The sequence below is a fragment of the Podarcis cretensis genome, assembly GCF_951804945.1.
Source record: "Podarcis cretensis genome assembly, chromosome: 5".
Lineage (NCBI taxonomy): Eukaryota > Metazoa > Chordata > Lepidosauria > Squamata > Lacertidae > Podarcis > Podarcis cretensis.
In genome coordinates, this window is record NC_137174.1 from 99,786,515 (window position 1) to 99,804,650 (window position 18,136).

Sequence of the window (18,136 nt, forward strand, 5' to 3'; positions counted from 1 at the left end):
TGAACCTGGGGCCCTCGAGAAGATTCGGACTACAACTCCAATCAGCCCCATACACTCCAAACACATGGTTAGGCCTGTTTGACTCCCACCACAAAGCTGTTGTGAAGGAGCAGCAGCCCTTAGAGAAACAGGCCTGCTAGATATTACCAGCAGTGCATGGGACCTTAGAGTAGAACCTCCATAGCCAGAGAGAGTGTACCTCTAACATAGATTGCAAGTGAACTGGTGGAACTGCAACACCCCTCCATGCCCTGCTTCTAAGCTCACAAAGGCAACTGGAAAGTGAAGCTTTAACTGGTTGGGACTGGCCTGATCCAGAAAAGGCCACGCCAAACTGGAAAGATGCCATGCCAGGCTGGCAGTGGCTGGGAGCTGAACATTTTCACTGGTGGAAATTCCTTGGAGCGGATTTTTTTTTTTTTTTTTTTTTTTGCCTAAGGAGGATTGTCAGCTTATTTCATCCGCCCCAGAAATTTCTTCGAAGGCTCGTTTTGAATTTTAGAGCCGGATGGCTGAATGCTGGCGATTGTCCTCATTGCCTTTTAATTGCACTTTGAAACCATCTTTTTAAATTACCATATTTTTTGCTCTATAAGACTCACTTTTTCCCTCCTAAAAAGTAAGGGGAAATGTGTGTGCGTCTTATGGAGCGAATGCAGGCTGTGCAGCTATCCCTGAAGCCAGAACAGCAAGAGGGATTGCTGCTTTCACTGCGCAGCGATCCCTCTTGCTGTTCTGGCTTCTGAGATTCAGAATATTTTTTTTCTTGTTTTCCTCCTCCAAAAACTAGGTGCGTCTTGTGGTCTGGTGCGTCTTATAGAGCAAAAAATACGGTATTTCAAAGTGTATCATGGTGGGTCTTATTTGCCGTTTCTGGTTTTGACTCTGCAAAAGCTGCTCTGAGGCCCCGGGGGGGGGGGGGTCACAAACATGGCCAAGAAATTTAAGAAAAACCAAAACACCAAGAAGTAGAGACCGCAAAGTACCGTATTTTTCGCCCTATAGGACGCACCGTCCCATAAGGCGCACCTAGTTTTTTTGGGGGGAAATAAAGGGAAAAAAATTATTTTCCCCCAAGCTTCCCTCGACCCCAGTCCCCAAACAGGCAGCTCTCTGCAAGCCGTGGGAGCCCAGCGCTGGCTCCTGCTGCTTGCTGAGAGGTCCGCGAAGCCTGGACGTGCTGATCTCAGCGCGCGCACGCTTCGGCATGCAGGTGCGCACCGACCCCTCTCGCTCTCCAGGCTTCAGCGAAAGCCTGCATTCGTCCCATAGGACGCACACACATTTCCCCTTCATTTTTGGAGGGGAAAAAGTGTGTCCTATAGGGCGAAAAATACGGTAATTCCGTCCCGAAGAGGGGCAGGTGGAAGGAAGCCTTCGACACCTGACTGCGGGAGGGCAGCCTCCATCAAACCCACCCACTCGGTTCCCATTAGCAAGGGAGGGAGGACGCCACTTGTGTTTTTATTTCCTTAAATCAAGCCAGACGCCCTCCTGAAAAAGGCTTCCAGCTGAGCCGGCTGCAATATTCCATTCGATACACTTGAAGGAATGAGGCATGCAATTACGGAGCCATACCTCCTGCTTCAATTCACAGTCGAAGGGTTTCTTTCAGACCTGCACAGACAAAACACAAAGAACCTCGTAAGTATGTATATAAGCAGAGCCTGCACGATTGAGCCAGTGGCTCATTTAGTCTACCATTCTGTTCTTACAGTGGCCAACCAGACACCCCAATGGGAAAACCACAAGTATTCCTATAATTATCATTAATTGTGTTTATATTCCGCCTTTCTCCTAAGCTGGGATTCAAGGTGGCTCCTGACATTTAAAAACAACATTATAAAATGCAAAGTAATGAATGCAAACTGGTTAAAAACAATAATTAAAATACACCAGGACACACTGAGAACCAGCAATTAAAAATACAGTTTGCCCCGAGAGCAGCCCAGCGGTCAGCGATGTCTGCACCTTCATCTCCAAAGGCCTTTCTGAAACCAGGAGGATAACAAAGAGGGAGCCAGGCTGGCCTCTCTTGGGAGTGAATTCGTAGGATCATAGAGTTGGAGGGACCCCAAGGAATCTCCTTCCTTGTAATCATAGAGTTGGAAGGGACCCAAAGCACAGCCAGTGCCCCAATATGGGAGCAGCCACAGAAAAGGCTCTGTCTAGGTCACCACCAGCTGTGCTTCGGATGTTGATGAGACTAAGGGAACTCAGCAAGACCGAGAGAAGATGCTCACCCAGGGATCTCAGCATCTGGGCAAGTTCATAATGGGAGATGTGATCTTTCAGGTAGCTTGGACACTTTGAATTGTGCCCAGAAACAGATCAATAGTGAGTGAAGTCGTTTTAACAAGGGAGTGGCATGTTCCCTTTGTCTGGCAACATTCAGCAGTTTGGAATTGCGGTCAACAACAACAACAACAACAATTATTAGCTGCCCATCTGACTGGGTTGTCCCTGGCCACTCTGGGTGGCTCTTAACAAAATATTATAAACAAAATAAAACTACAGTGCTAGCCAGGTATTAACATGATGGGGACCCAAGTGGTCAATGCTTTTTTTCTATAGTACAGTGTGAAAGTTATAACTCCATAGAAGATGCTCAGTGCATGACCAGTAGTTGTCTTTCACCTACTCTGCCCCAAAGGTCTTACAAAGGCATTTGGACCACAAAATCAGGGTGGGGTTTGTCAGAGCAGCAACAAAACCCAACACACACTTCTGCAAAACTCCCTCCCAGGACCTTTTCCAAACATCACAAGTCACACAACAGATGTGTGGTTGTTGTTTTTAATAAAAAAAATAATAGAGGTGTCAGGCTCTTACACAAAAAGCACAGAAGAATCTTGTGGCACCACAAATTTATCATGGCATAAAGCTCCCATGGACTCGAGCCTATGTCGTCAGATACCCGGTGCGAAATCTTAGGTGGCCGGTATCTAAAAGGAGAATATCGAAAGGTGGGAGTTGAATGGCAATGGAATGCAAAGATTACAGTTGGTGAAGATTACAGTTTAAATATAGTTTTGCTGCAACAGATGCAGTTTGCACCTCAAAAGCCTCTCCAGATTCAGAAGGGACAGAGAGATGGAGCTGAGTGCGAACCATAGATTGATGACACTTCACTCCAGAACTCCTGATCACAACTCCCAGATGTCAGACAGCAAAGGGGACAAAATGTGGGACCCTGTGGGAAACCATAGGACAATTCCTGTGGTGCCAACAATAGCTTCCCATCAATAGTCATCTTCAAATATCTCAAGGGCTGTCACATGTGAGATGGAGCAAGACTGTTTTCTGTGGACTAATTTGGAAGGTGGTGGACTCTCTTTCCTTGGAGACTGTTAAGCAGAGGTTGGATGTCCATCTGTCATGTAAATTGCATCCAGCTGAGATCCCTGCATTGCAGGGGGTTCGACTAGATGACCCTTGAGGGTCCCTACAATTCTCTGATCTGCAGGGATTGGAATGGAGGTGGAACCAAAAGCATCCCACACATTATTATTTTTTAATTCTGCAGTTCTTTCTTTTAAATCTAGCTGGGGACGGATGTCCTGTCTTCCCAGCGTTGCATTTTGAAATCTCAATAAAAACCACACTGTAAAAAAAAAAAAATCCTCTGTTATGTGGCTCTTGTGATCTGGCCCATAAAAACACTCCCACACCCACAAAGGAAAAAACAGTGTGGGACGTGTGGCGCTGAATTGCAATGCAGCATCTAATTGCCAGCGTAAAAATATGTGTGCCATTACGATTCCATTTCGGAGACATGAAAGGGAGAGCAGCCCCTCCACAAAGCCGCCTGGAATCTTGCATAATTGCCGCTTCAGATTTTGAAGGCTCAGGGGAGAGCCTCTCTTGACACAGCTTGTCTCAAGCCATCAAGCTTGAAGAGGGAGTGCCAGGGGCGCGTTGCGGCTGTGGCAGTTGTGATGACACAAGACGCAGGGAGCTACCGGCAGCTAGAACAGGTGTGCCAGCGCCTAACATCTGGGCTTATTAGCTACCAGACCAAATCCAAGGCGTTCCTCTTGGGAGCAGTTTACCTGTGAGATTGCTTCATCCTAGATGTGCCCACCTGATCTCTTCAATCAGTAGAACGGGCAGCCCAGGTGCCAAATCACATCTGTTCTGCGTGTGTAAGAACTCAATGTTTGAGTGTGACAGTGCCCGTACTTTGGAACTCCCTGCCTAGTGATATCAGTGTATTCTTTTCAAGCCTATCCTGATGCTTAGAAACTTGATGTGAGTTTCAACCTGTTTCAGTATTTTAACTTTTTGTATGTTTTTGAGGTACAGTGGTAATTTTTTCTTGATTTTCCCGTTTTATCTTTTCGTAAACTGCTCTGAGGATTTGGTTTCTTAAAAAAAACACCCCATCAAGCATTGTATAACTCCCATGAAATAAATAAATGGACAGCAACAAAACCAAGAGGGCCAATTGCTCTGCTTCCAGATTCCTGCACTCAAGCGGGAAAACGTTTGATATTTTTAAAAATCAATGTTTTTATTAGGAATTTTTAAAACAAATAACAAGTCTAGTCTAGCGAAAACATCAATCATGTTGCAAAAAGATTTGCCACAATTGCAAAAAAATATTGCATAGGAGCTGATAAGGTATTTTGGAAACAGTTTGTGGAAGATTGAACAATAAAATCTTGCTGGCGGCCTGCAAAGTTTAGCAACTCCTGCAAAGTTGGCAGAATTGATGCCTTGTGAACGGTACCCCATGAACATGCAAGCACCCTTTCCGAACTCCTCATTCCTCCTTCAGTTTCTAAAGGGAACCACCCCCCTTTCCTGCTCATAGCCTACTCCTGCTTTGCTAAAATGTGCAAAAGCATTGCTCCAGTCGCCCACTGATATGCCCTCATCACCACCTGTTTGTGGACAACCCAGAGGCGTCTTGGGTTTTCTTGATCTCTCGACCAGAGTTTCCACTTTTAATAGTTGGGTTGTTTTACCGAGATTGTTTTATAGTGCGTTTTAATTACAGGTGATATAATGTTTGTGTAATTGGCGGCTTCACTGTGTAAACCACTCAGAAGCCTATTTGGGCATGTAAATGATATATGAATTAAATTATCGTCATCAACTGGTTGGCAGCTGCGGGACAAAAGGCTACTGGCCTCTTCTGATTTGCAGATCTTTCGCCTTTTTCCCCTTGCTTAAATCAGCTGCACCAAAGGCTGGGGCAGGTCACAAACTCCCAATTATATACCCATTTGGATGTTTGTCAGAGCTTCTCATTAAAAGCCATCAAGGGAAGCTGTGATTTACTTGTTAGGGATTGGAACTATATTTTGCTATTGTTGACCAGCCTGTTTCCTATACCAACAGGAAGAAGAGAAAGCACGTTGACCATTAACTCTCCAGACCAGATCTCACTTTCAGAGGCAGAGAGAGCCGTTTCTGTGCATCTCCAACTCAGCTGCCATCCTCCACTTTAACACAAAAACCGCTATGCTAAAATTAATCATCATCGCGCTTGCCCTCATCAGAAAGTTTCATACTAAAATTGTAACCACTTTTCTCTCCACAAGAGGGCAGCCTTGCATGAGAAATACACCCAAGTCCCTTTTTGCAGTTCCTTTTATTGAAGGAATTTAGATCACAAGCCAGCCTTGCAATCATTTACCAGCTACCCACTTATACAGCTGGCACAACAGAATGGCTACACACAGAATGGAAAGCTACCGGATCCAATCATCCAGTCGCCTGCCTTCCTGCTCCACACAATGTCCCGGCCTTCCCTAAGCTGCAAATCCTTACACCAACAGAAGCTGGCCCAATAAAAGATAAGACATCAAGATCTCCCAATGCTTCGGGGAAAGAGGATAAAAAAACGCTCATGCAATTTCTCACCATGCACAAGAGAAATCCAGACTCCTACAGGGAAATTGTAGGACTGTGTCCACAATTTAAGAAGGATGTTGACGAACTGGAATGTAGGGTGACCAAGATGATCAAAGGTCTGGAAACCAAGCCTGATGAGGAACGGTTGAGGGAGTTGGGGATGAGGGAGTTGAGACTACGAGGAGAAAAGATAGCCGCCTTCAAATATCTGAAGGGCTGCCACATAATAATAATATTTTTTTATTTATACCCCGCCCTTCCGGGTTCAAAAACCGGGCTCAGGGCGGCTAACAACAAATTTAAAACACTTAATTATAAAAGCAGCATAAAATACAGTATAGAAACATGAATAACAATAAAATTCAAAAATCAATTTAGGGGAAATAAGCATTAGATAATCCCCAGGGCTAGCTGGTTGAATTGGTCCTACTTGGGCCAGCAAGGAGGCCAGGGGAGAATTAGCTGTGGGATCTCAGAGCTTCATAAAAGGGGAGGGGGAGGGAAGGGAAGGGAAATAAAAGATGAGGCTGAATTCAAATTAAAGGCCAGGCAGAATCTTACAGGCCCGACGGAAGGAGGTTAAATCCTGAAGGGCCCTGGTCTCATGGGACAGAACGTTCCACCAGGTCGGAGCCATCACTGTGAAGGCCCTGGTGGAGGATAGTCTGACTTCCTTAGGGCCCGGGACCTCTAAACTATGGTTATTCATAGACCTTAAGGTCCTCTGCAGGGCAGACCAGGAGAGGCCGTCCCGTAGATACGGTCCCATAGATATGGAAGGCAGAGCAGGAGCCAAACCAATGCATTCAAGTTACAAGATTCCAAGAAAACATTGGGAAGAGCTTTCTGAGACATTGGAACGGAATTCCTCCAAAGGTTGTGGACTCTCCTTCCTTGGAGGTTTTCAAGCAGAGATTGCATGGCCATCTGTCATGGATTCTCTGGCTGTGGTTCCTGCGTTGCAGGGGGTCAGGCTAGATGACGCCTGGTGTCTCTTCCAACTCTGCCTTTGGACAGTATCTGGAAAGCAATTCCATCATCCCCAAACATCCTTCATTGTCCCCCTTTCTGAAGGCAGCATCACCTCTGCTGCATTTGGGTTCTTTTTCACGGAATCATAGAATTGGAAGGGACCCAAAGGGTCACTGGGTTCAAGGCCTTGCAGGGAAGGAATTTTTAACTGCATTCCGTACTGTTTCATTTCAGTTGCAAGGCACGCCCTCGCCAAAAAAGGTGGTTTTTATTTTTAAAGTATATTTCTTATGCTTCAGCACCACCACTGCTTGGAAAAATTTTAATACATCATTTCTGAATTGTGTTAATTGTTTTGATGGATTTGCTGTCGCCGTTTGCTTTGTCTATATGCTGTTCGGCTTGATACTTCAGCGGCTACAATGTGTTGTTGTTCCTTAATGTTCCTTAATGCTACTGCGATCCTTCTGAGCTACCTTTTTGCCCAACATTTGTTTCTGGGAAAGCAAAATGCAAATGCCAAAGCAAATCCGAAGGGAACCTGGTATCCCTCAGAAGGAATACAGCCACAGTTGTGAGGCTCCCCCCCCCCCGAAGCAGATCTGCAATGGCAAACAAGCCTCCCAGGACAACTTATAGGCCCTCTGCATAACGTGACCATAGGAGTAGCAGGTGCTCTCCTGTCTCTGCTCTCGGCTCGCCCAAGGCGATGCTGAAATCCTAAAGTTCTGGCAAACGCAGGAAGATAGGAAACTGCTTTAGATAGAGCCATAGTGCTGGTCTGACTAGCTCAGCATTTCCCACACTGACTGGCAGCATCTTCTCTCCAGGGTTTCAAGGCAGATATCCCAGGGATGGAAGGAGACCTTCTTTCTGCCTGCTGCTCCGTCACTGAGCTATGGCTGTTCCAGCGTTAGAAACTCAGATATATAACCTAGGCGCCGAATGGCACCTTGAATCTAGATTGCGGTTGCCAATGCAGAATGTCAGTTTGCCCAGGGGTTGGACTAAATGGCCTTTGGGATCCCCTAGACAGGTGACTGGGAGTGGCCGCCGGGACCACATAACACCGGTCCTGAGAGACCTACATTGGCTTCCAGTACGTTTCCGAGCACAATTCAAAGTGTTGGTGTTGACCTTTAAAGCCCTAAACGGCCTCGGCCCAGTAGACCTGAAGGAGCGTCTCCACCCCCATCGTTCAGCCCAGACCCTGAGGTCCAGCGCTGAGGGCCTTCTGGCGGTTCCATCATTGCGAGAAGTGAGGTTACAGGGAACCAGGCAGTGGGCCTTCTTGGTGCTGGCTTCCGCCCTGTGGAACACCCTCCCACCAGATGTGAAGGAAATAAGCAGCTATCCTATCTTTAAAAGACATCTTAAGGCAGCCCAGTTCAGGGAAGTTTTTAACATTTAATGCTGTATTGTTTTTAATATTTGATTGGGAGCTGCCCAGAGTGGCTGGGGAAACTCAGCCAGATGGGCGGGGTATAAATAATAAATTATTATTATAATATTATTATTATTCCAATGCTACAATTCCACGATTCTTTGATATTGCGCTTGCTCTTACAATTTGCTTGTCCCAGTATGCAAGAAAAAGAAACACGCACAGTGGAAACAGAAACAGTATTGACTACAGAGTAAGGCAGAGGTTTTTAAACCTGGTGCCCAGAAATCTCCATGTGGTTGCAAATGGGACCTGCACCGGTAGCAAAACGCGCCTGGTACCCGGCTAATTTCGAACACTGGCACTGTTCCTGGTGCTCATGAACTCTGTGCAAGGCAATTGGACCCCAACCAGGAGTTCTGCAGCAAGCAGATTGATGCAGAAAGAGTTCTCGGAAGAGGGGAAATTTGGAAGTCACTGATCTTCGCCACAGCATTTCTCGCAATGAGCAAAGATGCTTGCTGGGTTTTCCCCCTCCTGGTAGACGGACTTGAGAGGCCTTTTTTCTCTCACTTCCCAAGTCAGCCGTCCCTGTCTGCTGTCTAAGACAAGCGACCGGAGATTCGATAGCAGCAGCGAGAGGAAAATGGAGTTGGGGGCGACGAGAATGGAGGCCAACCACGGCTCTCAGCATCGAAACTCCTTAGTCAGTGCAGATCAAAGAGACTTTGATTCTGCCAGCTTCCTCCCCTCCTGTACTGTGCGCCTAAGAGGTTACCACACTGAGCATTTTCTTCCAAGCTCCTGCATGATCCAGTTTCCTGCCAGAGCAGACACAAATGCTTCTAGGAAACACAATGGCAGAGAAAGGGGGCAGGTTTGTTAGCCTGTAACCAGGAAAACAAAAAGCCAGACACACACGCACGCGGTCTCCACTCAGAATTGCCGAAAGGAGAAGACTAGGGAGGTGGGAAGCACTTTTTTTTGCGACGACTCAGGTAAGGAGGCCTGCAACTTTGTACGATGTCCTCGTTCCTCCACTCTTCAAAGCGTTAGGAAGGTGAGGAGAGGCTACTGGATTAGGCCAGTGGCCCCATCTCATCTACCATCTTGTTCTCGCAGTAGCCAGCCAGATGCCTGAAGGAAACCCGCAAGCAGGATTCGAACACAACACCCCTCTTGTGGCTTCCAGCAGCTGGCGTTCAGAATCATTTGCTGCCTCCAACCGTGGAAGGCAGAGCATTGCCATTGTGGCTAGTAGCCACCCTCCATGAATTTGTCCAGTCCTCTTTTAAAGCCACCACCACCTCTTGTGGGAGGGAGTTCCGTAGGCTAACATGTGCTGCACGAATAAGACATTTCATCCAGCCATCCAGAATCTCCCAATGTTCAGCTTCATTAGATGTCTACAAGTTCTACGCTCAGTGTTAAAAGGGCGCCGTCTCTGGCGGCAATCACTGCCCCCTGTGGCAGTGAGTTCCACAGTTTAACTCTGCACCGGGTGAAGGAGGAGCTTCGTTCTAAAAACATCACTACCCTGCTCAGTGTTGAGGCACGTTTTACTAAATCCACGCTCTGCTTTTCAACTCAGGAGACCCACAAACCAGCTGACCATGAGCACAAACAGTAATACAGCCAGTTACAAATGCATGCTGGCCATGCAAAACCATTACGAGAAGGTTGCATGCAAGAAGATCCCAGGTTGAATTTCCAGCATTGTCAGTTAAAGCGATCTGAGCACAGGAACATAGGAACCCACTGGCCCATTGAGCTCAGAACTGTCGGTCCTGAATTGCAGCGGCTCTCCGTGGTTTTAGGCGGAGAATTTTCCCAGACCTACCCGGAGATGCTGAGGATTCGAATCTGGGACATTCTGTTTGCAAAATGCATGCTCTGCTACTGAGCTATGGTGCTTCTTCCCACAAAGGTGCAGGCTACGTAAGGTATACTTGAATTCAGCAGTAGATCTCCCTGCAAGGATTTCTGACTCAAGCCCATTCTCATTGGCCAAGTTGCTCACCCCTACAGAACAACAAACCCCTGTGTTGCAAACTTAACACAACAAACAATACAAGCAACACGAAGACCAGTATACTAGACAGCACTGCAATTCTTATTGCATAATATACATGATTTAGTACAACAAAAACAAAACGTGTACACTTGTAAATTCTCTAATATATTTGTAACCAAACAAACACACGTCTGCCAAGCTTTGAAAGTCCGTAGAAGTATAATAAGTCTATGATTGAAACAAAGTAATAGATGCTATCCTGTGGGCTAAGCGGTAAAACTTTTTTTTAGGAGTTCATGGTGCCGAAGTAGTAAGTGAATAACAACGTAGGACAGTGATCCCGGATAATCTGACTGTTTCGCTGGAATCTTTTTCAGCACAACCCATAGGTTAAAAAAATGCACAAGAAGCAGTCATCATAAGGATATGTAACCACTGCTCACCCTGATATGCCCAGAACTTGCCAACACTCCCTCCTTTCTTTCTGCTCAGGGCACCCCATGTCCGCCCCCCCCCCTTATCACACAGGCTGCCTGACTCACGCACAGACACACTCTCTTCTCGTGTGCAAAATGTTTGAGTTGTTGCTGCTTTCCCAAAGGCCAATTCCCGTACACAAGAAAATTAGTCTCCCCCTGTACACATACATATACGGTAAAAGGTCTGATAACAGGTCTGGAAACCAAGCCTGATGAGGAACGGTTGAGGGAGTTGGGTTTGTTTATCTGAGAGAATGAGAATGAGAGCCATCTTATAAGCAGGACCCAAACCAATGGATTCCAATGACAGGAAAGGAGATTACAACTAAACTTCAGGAAGAACTTTCTGTTGGTAATAACTGTTTGATTCCATGATTTCACAAACACCCTCCTCCTCTGCCAGTTCGCAGGGATCAGCGATCCTCCCCGGTGGATTTCAACCAGGGATGGAAGCTCAAAGTCAAATGTTCTGACAAAGAGGATCAGCTATGGATCTGGGTTCAAATCCTGGCTCGCTTATGCAGGGGTGCCAGCTGGTCCTGGGGAAAGTATGATCACTACGTCGCAGCTGTCAGCTGCAGAAGGGAAACCTCAGCAGAGATGTAGCAAAAGAGGACGAACTAAGGGTTAGAGTCCATGGCGATTTCCTTACAGATCAGGCAGGCTACTTAATTATAGAAGAAGAAGAAGAAGAAGAAGAAGAAGAAGAAGAAGAAGAAGAAGAAGAATAGTAGTAGTAGTAGTAGTAGAAGTAGTTTGGATTTGATATCCCGCTTTATCAATACCCTAAGGAGTCTCAAAGCAGCTAACAATCTCCTTTTCCCTTCCTCCCCAACAAAAAACACTCTGTGGGGTGAGTGGGGCTGAGAGAAGTGTGACTAGCCCAAGGTCACCCAGCAGCTGCATGTGGAGGAGCGGGGAAGCGAACACAGTTCACCAGACTACAAGTCCACCCCTCTTAACCACTACACCACGCTGGCTCTGATTTTATTCTATAATCAATGGACACTGGGGGGCAGGGATCCGGGTGGATGCTAAGAGGCAAGAGGGAGGCAAGGGGGCACTAGAGGTGTAAATGACTGGCAGACCATCTTCAGAAGCAGCCCCAAATATAACACGTTGCCTTAATCTAACCTAGAGGTTACAGGAGTGTGGACAACAGAAGTTTGGCAATCGTCACCTAAAGGGTGCCCCATTCCCCATCCCCGGGCTCAACAAAGGGTTGGATCCAGACTTAAGTTATGCTTAGAGGAGACCCAATGAAATTGATTAGATTTCCCCTCAATTACAGTGGATCTGCTAACAAATTTACTAAGGTCTGGAAGTCAACTGCAGACGTCTTCAGAAGGGGAGAATTTCTTAACGCCTCTGGTTCATTTGGGACACTTGACTTACAGATTCTTACCCTCCTGATATTTCACCTATCCCTCCCCCAGAAAGGGAAAACGGTAGTAGCATTGCCACCAGGAATATTTTGATGGGGTGGGGACCTTGGACCCACATTGGGGCTATCACACAAAGTTATAAAGACCCCCGAGCAAATCGGAAGTTGTCTATCTTAAATTTTCACTGTAGTTAATTTTGCACTGCGGTCATTTTATTGCTTTGTCTTTTAACGAAAACCGCTTTGAGGTTTTCTTTGCAATCAAGCAGGGTATAAAATTACTGAAATGGGTAAATAAAATCAAGCTTTGTGTTGGGTGGCTAAGTTTCGTGAGAATTGTTTGATGAATGAATGAAGAGCACAGAAAATAAATCAGTAACCATAACATGCAAGGGGTTTTAATAATAATAATAATAATAATAATAACAATAATAATAATAATAATAATAATAATAATAATAATAATAATGTTTTTATGCCCACAATGAGTAAGAGAACAGATTAGAAGTGGTGGAGGGGGACCTGCAAACAGAGAGTTTTTATATAACCTGCCACTGGGAGAGTGAGAGCGAGAGTGAAAACAGGACTCCGTGGCCGTAACCACTTCCCCAAAGCCATCTCTTTCTTCACCCCCTCCTCCCGCTCCCTTGCCTCCCCAGTAACCACAAGTGATACTGACCCAAAAAACAAAGTGAAAGTTCGTGGGAGACGAAGGAGGAAGAGTAAACAAGCTTCTCGCATGCTGACCACCGTGCTAAAACCAGTGTTGCATTTCACTCCAACCAGCTCAGACTTTGCTAATGGGATTTCTTCCAGTGCAGAGCAGCCTTTGCCAAGCCGGTGCCCTCCAGATGTTTCAGATAAAACACCTGGAGCGTGCTGGCTTGGCCAAGGACAACGCAGAGCCAACCTTGACGGGCCCAGTTCTGAATTGGCTCAGTACTTACGAGTACATATTTGGAGGGAGGTGGAAAGCATTGTTCAATTTTCCAAGGGTTCCTCTGCACACAGAGACTTCAGTGCAACATGAGCAACACAAAACCCATTAATCCAGCCTATCAAGCACACAGAAAGTCCATTCATTTCAATGGGAGAGCTAAGCACGCGTTTCCTGAAACTGAAATGGCTGAAATCCTAGGATCAGGTTTTTTCCTGATTGACTGGTATTTTGGTTTGTTTGTTTTAAAAAAAGGCAACTCTGATGTGCCCTGCTGGCTTTCCAGTTACCAGCACCCGATCTCCAAATTCAAGTTTCAAAACTGACCCCAGCCCCCACCAATTAACACCCCCACTCACCTCTTCACACCTTTGCAGAACTCAAAAAGTTTTCTTAAAATTAAGCTACAGCTCTTGGCATCCTTTAGTTTGGGAAGCTGAAACTTGAGGCTTCATCCACTGTGTTGCGCAAACCCCATTGAAATGAGAAGTTGTGCAAGGCAAAACAGTGGGTGTTGACATATATGGGGAGACATAGTCCAACAAGTAGGTCTCTTGCTGCTGCCCCCAAATCATTTGACTTCTGGTATCACAGAATTGTCAAATTGGATTACCCTCCAAGGTAATCTAGTCTACCACCACACGGTATCCCTCACAGGTGGCCATCCAAGCTCTGCTTAAAAAACCTCCAACAATGGAGAAACCATCAGCTATATTTCCACTCTCAAACAGCTCCTACTCTCAAAATGTTTAGTTGGAATCTCGCTTTCTTGCAATCTGAATCCATCGGTTTGAGCCCTACCCTCAAGCAGCAGAAGACAAGCTCGGTCCTTTGCCGACCTTGCGCCCTCCATAGATTGGACTACAACTCACATCAATCTCCCACAGGGGCTGATGGGAGTTGTTGTCCAGTGCCTGGAAGGCACCAGGTGGGCCACGCCTAGGTTAAGGGGCCATGCTTTGAGCCGGGAACCCACCAGTGCAAATAAAGCTACTGTTCTTCCAGAAACCTATCTGGAAGAGGGCACCAGGATGATGAAGGCCGATTTTAACCAAACCAGGTGATCTTTGCACAGCAGCCAAGAGTCATCAGAAGACCCAACACTCAGGTGAAAAAGATGTATTTCCTTTTACAGGTTGTCTGATAAACTTCCCTGAGATAAAACAAAATTAAAAAAAAAAATCCCTTCTAGTAGCACCTTAGAGACCAACTAAGTTTGTTATTGGTATCCGATTTGAAATCAAAGGTAATCCTGAGAGTTGATGGACCCTTTCCCTTCTGAAGTTCTGCACTTTCCCCCCTACCTATATGAGAAGACCTTCTACTTGAGAGTAGTTACCCATCCATTCAGCTGGATAAATGTTAGTTATTGATGCAGTTTCTCTCTCTTTTCCAATAGATTGTCTCAATTTACTCTGAAGCAAGCTTGGACACCCCCTCCCCTACTCTAAGGGTTGAAGGCAGACTGTCCTTTGTATTCCTCCTTTAAATCTCTCCCTGCGGCGTCGCAAACAATAATTAAAACATTTTTTTAAAAAAAACAAACAAACCTCCGATCAAGCCTCTCTTTGTGTTTTGATTTGATGGAAGTGGAAAAACACAAGCCTTGTACTAGATGGTAAGGAGGTTTCTCCCACTGCCAAACTCTAGTGTGTCAAACCCTGGAGCTTCCTGGTTTGATTTTAAGACCCAGGAGTGAGGAACCTGAAGTTTTTCAGATGATGCTGGACTCGAACACCTGCCTGTCAGTCAGCCTGAGGATGGCCAACAAGATGAGGAGAAGAGGCCAGAGACCATCTAGACGACCACAGGTTCCCCATTCCTATTTTAGACCCTGCAAAATTCCTTTCTATTGCTCATATACACAGTTTAAATGTGGGGCAGAATCACACGTAAGAACATAAGGAGAGCCTGTCTGGATCAGGCCTAGAATCCAGAATCCTGTTCTCACAGTGGCCAACCAGATGTCTTTCTGGGGAAACCCACAAGCAGGATCTGAGCACAAGAGGAACCCTCTCCCCTTCTGTGTCTCTAGTACCTGACATACAGACACCCATATTCAGACTCCCTGCTCTGCCCGTGGTTTTGAAGCCTCAGTTTCCCCATCTGCAAAATGGGCCTGGGGTTATTTTAAACTCATGTTTCAAATTTTGATACAGCCCTTCATTTGAGGGTCACAGGGCGGGTTTGCTGGTGGACAGAGACGATCCAGAGCCCAAAAGAAAACTCCGCAAACAAACTCTAGGCCTTTTGCAAAGCATTGTGAAAGTTGGGCAAATGCGGTTTTATATAAGAGGCAGCACCTCACCCACAGCACAAGGGCAAACCCCAACAGGGCTCTCTACATTTCACAGCACCCACAACTCAGGTTATTTTGCAATACAGTACGCACACCCCACAGATTTGCCAAATAGGGGGCAGGTTGGGGGGGGAGGGGAGAGCGATCCTGCTCCGCTATTCCACATTTAACCACCAGGGGTCAATCTTGCCCCACACACAAACATACCGATTTAAATCAGAAGTCTCTCCCCCCCCCACCTCCAACTCACAACAAAGTTTTCCCACCCCCCCACCCCCCACTCCGGAGGAGAAGACACACCTAAACACACTCTGTCATGCGAAGGACGGGGAAATCCTCGATTATTATTATTTTTTTAATAAAGAGGTTGGATTTCTAACAACTTTCCCTTACACCTGGATAACTTTGTCCCCAAGAGAACATGATTCCCCCCTCTCCCCCCCCCCGTAAATATAGACCCCTTTATTCTAAGGAAGCGCTTTAAGAAATTTACAAAAAGTGCCGGAGGGGGAGAGAGCGAGGATTGAACTCTCGGAGTTGGCTGCGCTCGATCTCCTTTCGCCTTGGCCGTTCCTTAAGCAAACAAACAAGACTTCGCCGCCTTCTCCACGGCCCCGCTCTCGCCCTCCAAAGCATTTTAATTTGGGGAAGGGGGGGGGATACCAAAACAAACAGGCACCCCTGACTCGTGGGTCTTTGGCTCAGCAGAGGGGGCAGTTAGTTGCCCTGGTCTTTAGGGCTTTGGAGAGGGCTCCCCACCCCCACCTTGTCCAAACCCAGATCCTAAATTTTGCCTCTTTCTCTGCAGGGATTAAGGAGATCAGTTTACAGACGGGTAAGTGTTAATAAATGCGTCTCCTTCCCCGCTATTAATTCCTGTGTTCCCTTCCAGGAACGCTTCTTCAAGCGTCTGGGTTTGTTTGTTTTTTAAAGGGGCCGTCTGGGCCATTCTGGAGAGATAGGGGAAGCCTGGAGCAACCAGCGAGGCTTAACTGCGCGGTAACTGCCCCACTTCCATAGTCAAGGGGTAGAGAAAGCTGGGGTCTCCCATCTCCCCACACATATTTCAAGGCTTAATGTCTAGGGGAGCGGAGTGGCAAAATTTGGCTAGCATGGAATTGGCGAAGGGGTCTGTTATTCCGGGGTAGGTGACTCCAGAATAAGAGCAAAAAGACCCTCCCCCCCCAAAAAAAAATAAAACCGCACCCCAGGCTTGCCTGATCTCCCCATCACCAATCCTAACGTCCAGCAATAACATCTACAGATTAAATTCTAGTGTCCCCCATATCGGTTACAGTATATTACATGTATCTTTCAAATGTACTGGTTTTTTTTTTTTCTTCTTCTAAAAATTGGGCTCGTGTTTCGGAAACCAGACTTCCTTACATCCTCCAGAGAGGCTCGTTTTTTAATTGTTTCTTGAAAATAAAGTCGCCACATTTGCTGTCTGGCGAGGGAGGGGGGGCGAAAAGAAGAGAAAACAGGGATTAATATTAATCCAACAGCCACCTCCACCAGGCAGACTCTGTTTTCATGGCACAGCTTCTGTTCCCAGGCTCAGCTGGCTGCCTCCCCCCCCCCCCCGCCACCATCCCCACGCACACACACGCCGGGGAGCCTGGAAACATTCGCGCGCCGGCAGGACCCGACCCGCGCCAGCCGATATCGAACGCAGATGGAGTCTCCTCGGGGCCGGGACCTGCCTATTTTTCGCTCAGGAAAAACACAACAACCCGGCGCCCCGCGGAGGCAGGGGCGCGGATATAAATAAACAAGAGGGTCTGTCCCCTAACATTTTCTATTCACCCCGCCCTACCCAAATATAACCCACCCTGGAGAATTCTGCTGCGTGATAAAGTCCCCCGGCATCGCCAAAGTATCCAAGATGAAGGATTTCACCTTTCCTAATATTTTTCAAAGACACGAGTCCCCCATATATTCATATTTTTAAAGAGAGAAACAAAACGCATCATGGCAAATATTTTTTCCTGCAGCTCCATTTTAAAATATATATATATTATTTATATATATATATACTGTACATGCACATGTGAAATTGCGATGCGGGGGTAGAGATGTTGGGAACTGCCTGCCTCTCTGGGTTTGCGGCAGAGGCTGCCGGCGGAACCAGACAGGTTTTTTCCCTTTTTTTTCTGGGGCTGTTACGGGAGGGAAGCACCGTCCTACGTTGGGCTCGTGCGCGCATCTTGCGCGCCGGGCCAGGGACCTCCGCCTCCCGCGCTCCTCCGCGCGCGCGCCCGCCTTTGGAAGAGCCCCGGCGCTCTCCGGCTTCGCGCGCGGCGCTCCGGCGGCGGCTACCCGGGCCGCGCCGGATGACAGCCGGCCGAGAAGGAGAAGGAGGAGGAGGAGGAGGAGGAAGGAGAGAGGAGGAGGCCGGCCCGGCCATTGGGAGGCGAGTGGCAGGCACGCAGCCCCGGCCGCCGCAGAAATACACACACAGCGCGAGGCCAGAGAGGCGCCCCCCTCCCTCTCCGGCCCCGATCCCGGGAGACGCGCCGCGGCAGGTGCCCAAAGCGTCGGGACCCGGCCGATCTCTTTAGGGGGCGAGTTGCCCGGACATAAGTCAGTCGTAAGCTGGCTTTTTGTCTGCCCCCGAGAAAAGACAAAAAGGGAATTTTGGGGGTGCGTGTTTTCTATCCTCTGCATGTTTCCTCGGGAGTAAGCCCCATTGGGGAAACCCCTTCACCCCGGCGCGCAATCCTATATATACACGCTTTGGTGGGTTTCGGAGCGCCAGCCGGTTGCATGTTTACTTGTGCTTGTTTATTTATATTTGGGTCGCCC

The 18,136-nt window shown here is 47.2% G+C and overlaps 1 protein-coding gene and 1 long non-coding RNA gene across 7 annotated transcripts in view; one reads left to right on the top strand and one right to left on the bottom strand.

Moving 5' to 3' along the window:
• BCL6 (BCL6 transcription repressor) overlaps positions 1 to 18,136 on the bottom strand; it is a 75,930-nt gene that overhangs the window by 15,550 nt on the left and 42,244 nt on the right. For 2 of the 6 annotated variants that reach the window (XM_079977873.1, XM_079977872.1), the window contains exon 2: positions 1,579 to 1,617. The gene's annotated coding sequence lies outside the window, so the exon portion shown is untranslated. Of the gene's footprint in view, positions 1 to 1,578; positions 1,618 to 2,832; positions 2,946 to 4,052; positions 4,341 to 18,136 lie in introns of those variants that run through there. The other 4 variants (XM_079977876.1, XM_079977871.1, XM_079977875.1 and 1 more) reach the window with 4 other exon arrangements.
• Positions 6,429 to 16,675, top strand: LOC307217213. The gene is made up of 2 exons (XR_013839437.1): positions 6,429 to 7,203; positions 7,307 to 16,675. It is a non-coding gene; the product is annotated as an uncharacterized lncRNA (long non-coding RNA).